Below are 6,082 nucleotides of genomic sequence, written 5' to 3' on the forward strand. Positions count from 1 at the left end.
CCGGGCGCGGCCGCGCCGGCGGATGCGGCCGGGGCTCACGGGCGGGCGGGGGCCGCAGCGGGCCCACCCCCAAAGCACACGGGCAAGCGAGGCGCAACGCCGGGGAGACGGGGAAACCACCCCCGACCCCCTCGGGCGGGGTCGGAGGACCGTGAACCGGCGGGAGGGAGACCACGCCAACGGGGAGCGGCGGGAGACCGGACGGCGGCCGACCCCGGGCGAGAAGCGGAGGATGAGGACGGGCCCAACGCCTGACACGCGGCGGCAACGCCCTCGCGCGGACAGGTGGAGGAGGAGGGGAGGAGGTCGACGAGCGACTCTGACCCCGCGAGGGGGGAGAGAGGGGGGCCGAGCCCGCGTCGGAAGGGAGGCCGGGCCTCGGGGCAGCGAGGGGGAGAGACACCGACCGGAGCCCCCACCGCCACACCGGGACGCGCACACGGGTTCGACTCAACGCCCAGGCGCCCACCTTGGCACCCCGGCAGCTTTCCCCCGACGCACGCCTTCCCAGAGGACGGCGGGGCCGGACGGGCCCCCGCGCAGACGCACCCTCAGCCAACAGGCCCCACGGACCGGCGTGGGCGACAGCCACTAAAGCCTCTTTCTCCTCTACGCCTCGCGGGGCGTCTTTCCCCCCGCACACGCCTCCAAGAGACCAGGCGAGACGCGCCGCCACGGCCGCGGCGGCCGGGACGCCCTTCAAACCGCAACTTCCTCCCGCCCGCCGGGCGGCCCTTCCCCCCAGGCACCCCGCGACCGCCCCGGGACCCGTGCGCGCCCGGCTGCCCCCCCGTGAGGAGGGGCCCGGCAGCACGGCCGCGGGTCGGCCAGACGAGGAGCGAGAGAGAAAGGAACGCCGGCGGGCGGGGAGGGGGAGCGAACCGACAGAACGAGGACCGTCGACGGCAGGGCGGGCCGCAGCGGCACCCCCCGCGGGAGACGCCTCACAAGGGACCGGGAGGCCGCTCGGGCGGCGACCGGGCACGCGAGCCAAGCCGGCGGGAATCACACTGCACCCAACCCGGAGCAGTCCCGCCACGCCCGCGGCACCGAGCCGACCCGAAACCAACGGACAACCCCCGGGAGCCCGAGGAGACGCCAGCCGACGCGAGAGAGAACCGAGGCAGACGCCGACGCCAACCGACGAAGACCCCCGCGTGGCAGCGGGTCCCAACGTCCGACGACGCGCCGGACGCGGCCGACCGCCGGTTCCCCCAAATAAGAAGTCCGCCCCCGAGAGCGAGGCCAACCCCGCGGTTCACGGACCCTCAAGAGCCCCGCGGAGGGGGAAGGGGGGGTAGGACGGCTCCCGCGATCTCCACCGGCCGTGGGAACGCTGCCGTGGAAGGGGGGGACGAGGCGGCAACCGCAGACGCCCGAGAGCACGCGGCACGCACCACACGCGACACGACCTCGCCGCGAGAGTGGCCGGGACGTGGACGCGCGTGGGAGGGACGCACACGCGACGGAGGGCACGGGGGGAAACGGAGGCGGGTGGGACCGGGAGCCCACCGCCGCCCTTCCAAACCCACCCGTCCCGCGACGACCCCTCGCGGTGAGGGGGGTACCGCGCACGCGGGCGTGTGCACGGCCCTTCCCCGCCACCTGCCACCAGAAACCCAATCTCCCCCACAAGCTCCGCACAGCGGCAGGTCGACAGAGCCCCGTCCCGCGTGATCCCTCCTCGTACTCGGAGCGGGGAGGCGCGGGTCGCGGTAGGCGAGAGAGCAAACGCTGCGCGCAGAAGGCTGAGGTCAGGGCGGGCAGCCGAGGGGACCATCCGGGAGAAGCCCCTCGGAGATCGTAAAGCCCTTTCCGAAGATAGCTAGAGAAGGCAAATTCCTCACTGAGGGCGGGACGAACCCAACACCGACGAGCAGCCAAGGGCTCCGTGCACGCAACGGGAAACGAGCAACAGGCGCGGGACAGAACGGGAAGGACCACGCGCCAGCTGGTGGGGGGTCTGCGGTATCGGCAAAGGTCTCTTTCTCCGGGGTCTTCTTGAGCATTCGCGGACCGGGGGGACCTGCGACAGGTCCCCGCCGAGAGCCAGGCCTCTTCAAGGCGCACACAAAGGAGGAGCCTTGACTTGAGGGAGTCCGGTCTTTAAAAAGGGCCAGCCGCGATCGCTCAGCACCACCCTAACCGCGCAGGGCCCGCGGGTGAAGGCACCAAAAACATAGGCACGGGGTGGGCGCTCACCCAACGGAAGGAGCCTTTTAACCGCACACTCAACTCCTCGACCCCCCCCCTTTCTGTCACCGTGCAGAAAGCCGGCAACTAGGACAAGGGAAAGCGTAAAGGCACAAGCACCATGGAGCACAGGAGGCACGCCGGGGAGCGGGAAGCGCCACCGCCAACTCAGAAGCGGGCACCTTGGTGGTCAAAGCCCGGAACGCTCCAGGAGCACCGCAAGGCTCACACGAAGCAGGGCGCGTGCACACACCATTCGGGAAGGGTATGCACCGCAGCGGGTCTACCACCTTCCCCCGGCACGGGGGAAGAGGGCCGCGAAGCAGTGAACGGCGTGGGGGCAAGCGCCCCCGACACGTCCACAGGGACACCGCGAACCACAGCAACAAGTGTGCGCGGGTCAGCGCTCGTGCCGGACAGCCGCACCCCTGACTTCCACACACCACCCTGCAAAGGAATGGGGAGGAGAGACGAGGGGCCCGCTGGCAGAACGAGAAGAGCGGTCGCCATTCGCGCTGAATGACCATTCGCCATGAATGTCCGTCCCTCGCCTGGCGCGGCTTAGGCCCCGGCCCGAAGAGAACGCGGCAGCACCACATCGATCCAACGGGAGCGAGACACGCCATGCATCGGGAACAACGGGCGTGAGAGCTTTCTAACAACGCACTGGACGGGAATACGAGCGAGAAGAGCGAGAGAGAGCACGGGAAGAAGTCGCTAACACTGCCACACACACAAAAAAAAAAATTTACCCTTCTCGAGGGCGAGAAAAAAAAGGAAGCGTTGCACTCGGGAGGCACGTGGCGTGGAAGAACGGGACTCAACGGGCAGCGGAGGTTCGGGAACTCCTTCAAAAAAAAATAAAAATAAAAAATAAAAAATAAAAATAAAAAAATAAAATCCCCTTCGAAGGAGAAAAGGTGCAACTCGGGAGGCACACAGCAGGAAAGAAAGGGACACACCACCAAGCAGCGGAGGTTCGGGAACTCCTTCCAAAAAACAAAAAAAAAAAAAAACAAAAAACAAAAAAAAAAAAACAAATAAAAAAACCGGTCGGCCGCAGAGGAGCACGCCAGGGGGTCACTAGCACCAAACGGGAAAACCCTTCCAGTCGCACTCGGCACCAACGACTCCTACCGGTAACGGACGACAACCACCACGGGGAAATCGGGAACGCCTGACACGCGGGACGGTTGTCATAAAGCTGCCCCACAGAGCACAGGCAAGCAAGCACGGGAAAGCAGGAAGCGCGTACTCATGGGGGGACGCTAAGCTTCAAGCATCGAAGAGGCCCATGCGCAGAAGAAAAGAGCTAGGGCTGGACAAGCAAACAGCCTTGGTGCAAGCCTCTTCCAACGTCCTTTAATGACAAAAAGAGTCAAAAGGACAGCGTGTCAGCATATATCTCCAGGTACAATAAGGACAGATAGCAAAGATGAAAAGTGTAAAAGACACAGGGATAAACATGACAGGCCACACGGAACGTCTGGAAGTCATGTTCGGTGACGTGTCCCCAAGAGGTCCCCATGTAGAAAGAGAACCGGACCGCAAAGGAACAACTGGTCGACCTTAGAACCCTGAGTGCTCACAGACCGAGGAGGCCATGGTAGATAGCCTGGAACACAGCTTCCCCTCGGCCTCAGAAGTCCATGCTCCCGCTGGCAGGGACCGGGGAGGATCCTGGAAAAAATAAAGTCTCGGAGGCGCCCCCTAGCCGGGACACCTCGGCTCGGAGGCCGGGGACACAGCACCCTCTCGGCCTCAGAGGTCCAGGCTCCCGCTATCAGGGACCGAAGGGACTCCTGGAAAAGAAAAAAAAAAAAATCCGTGGCGCCACCTAGCCGGGCCACCTCGGCTCGGAGGCCGGGGACACAGCACCCTCTCGGCCTCAAAAGTGTCTATGGTCCCGCTGGCTGGGACCGAAGGGACTCCTGGAAAAGAAAAAAAAAAAAAAAAAAACTCCGTGGCGCCCCCTAGCCGGGCCACCTCGGCTCGGAGGCCGGGGACACAGCACCCTCTCGGCCTCAGAGGTCCAGGCTCCCGCTATCAGGGACCGAAGGGACTCCTGGAAAAGAAAAAGAAAAAAAAAAAAAAACTCCGTGGCGCCCCCTAGCCGGGCCACCTCGGCTCGGAGGCCGGGGACACAGCACCCTCTCGGCCTCAGAGGTCCAGGCTCCCGCTATCAGGGACCGAAGGGACTCCTGGAAAAGAAAAAGAAAAAAAAAAAAAACTCCGTGGCGCCCCCTAGCCGGGCCACCTCGGCTCGGAGGCCGGGGACACAGCACCCTCTCGGCCTCAGAGGTCCAGGCTCCCGCTATCAGGGACCGAAGGGACTCCTGGAAAAGAAAAAAAAAAAAAAAACTCCGTGGCGCCCCCTAGCCGGGCCACCTCGGCTCGGAGGCCGGGGACACAGCACCCTCTCGGCCTCAGAGGTCCAGGCTCCCGCTATCAGGGACCGAAGGGACTCCTGGAAAAGAAAAAAAAAAAATCCGTGGCGCCACCTAGCCGGGCCACCTCGGCTCGGAGGCCGGGGACACAGCACCCTCTCGGCCTCAAAAGTGTCTATGGTCCCGCTGGCTGGGACCGAAGGGACTCCTGGAAAAGAAAAAAAAAAAAAAAAAAACTCCGTGGCGCCCCCTAGCCGGGCCACCTCGGCTCGGAGGCCGGGGACACAGCACCCTCTCGGCCTCAGAGGTCCAGGCTCCCGCTATCAGGGACCGAAGGGACTCCTGGAAAAGAAAAAGAAAAAAATCCGTGGCGCCACCTAGCCGGGCCACCTCGGCTCGGAGGCCGGGGACACAGCACCCTCTCGGCCTCAAAAGTGTCTATGGTCCCGCTGGCTGGGACCGAAGGGACTCCTGGAAAAGAAAAAAAAAAAAAAAACTCCGTGGCGCCCCCTAGCCGGGCCACCTCGGCTCGGAGGCCGGGGACACAGCACCCTCTCGGCCTCAAAAGTGTCTATGGTCCCGCTGGCTGGGACCGGAGAGGAGGGAAGAAATAAAAAAAAAATAAAATAAAATAAAATAAAAAATTAAAAAAAAAAAAATTGGAAAAAAAAAAAAAAAATCCGGGACGGGGCCCAAGCCTTCTGGTCGACCTCATCCAGCTGCCACCAACCCCTCCTTGTGTCCCAATAGGTCGTACAGCCACCCTCCTCCCCTGAAGTTCTCCAGGTACAACCTCCTAGCTAGAGATGGTCCCCAGACAGGACGGCGTCTCCGTCGCGCACCCGCCTGCTTGCCTGTCACCCTCTCACCCTGGCCGGCTCACCACAGGCACTTCCCCGTCCTTTGTCACCAACCGGGGGACAGGAGCGTTGCGGAAACTTGTCGCCACTAGGTGTCGCCCGACAGCGATCTCGATCAAGCAAACCAATACAGACTGTCACGCGCCGCCGCCGCCACACACACTCATTCCGTCTCTCCGGAGTGACCTCCCTAGCTCAGGGGGACACTCACCCACGCACAACGGGGCAGGTACCCACCACTTCTCCCGAATGGCACAAACGGTCCCGGTTGTCCCGCCGGAACACAGTGAACGCGGGATGGACTCGGGGCCAACCCCCTCAGGCACCCAGAAAAGGAAAGTAGGACGGAGCGGTGAAAACAGGCCACCTCTAAGTGAAAGGACATGCACTCTCGAATCGGTTAACAATTAGCAAGGAACAGGCACAGTTAGGAAAAGGGAGCGTCCAAACTCCGTCGTGAGGGGAGGGTGGCGGCGACCTCAGTTCCACACCATTTTTAAATGGCTCACTCATTTTTAAAACCCTCCACCGATCCCGATGGGGGGGAGGGGGGTTGTTGTTGTTCTCTGTTCCTCGCTGCCACCGCCAGCCGGCACTCACCAAACCACACACCTGCCACCCTCTTTGGAAGACTAAACACAG

At 63.2% G+C, this 6,082-nt stretch overlaps 1 long non-coding RNA gene across 1 annotated transcript in view; it reads right to left on the reverse strand.

Annotated features, from left to right (window-relative positions):
• LOC147997364 (uncharacterized) overlaps positions 1–5,838 on the reverse strand; it is an 18,278-nt gene extending 12,440 nt beyond the window's left edge. Inside the window, exon 1 of the long non-coding RNA XR_015647939.1 lies at positions 5,678–5,838. This is a non-coding gene — a long non-coding RNA (uncharacterized LOC147997364). The remainder of the gene's footprint in view (positions 1–5,677) is intronic.
• Between the last annotated feature and the right edge of the window lie 244 nt (positions 5,839–6,082).

Source organism: Rattus norvegicus, unplaced genomic scaffold, assembly GCF_021556685.1.
Source record: "Rattus norvegicus strain SHRSP/BbbUtx unplaced genomic scaffold, alternate assembly SHRSP_T2T unassigned-0000180, whole genome shotgun sequence".
NCBI classification, from domain to species: domain Eukaryota; kingdom Metazoa; phylum Chordata; class Mammalia; order Rodentia; family Muridae; genus Rattus; species Rattus norvegicus.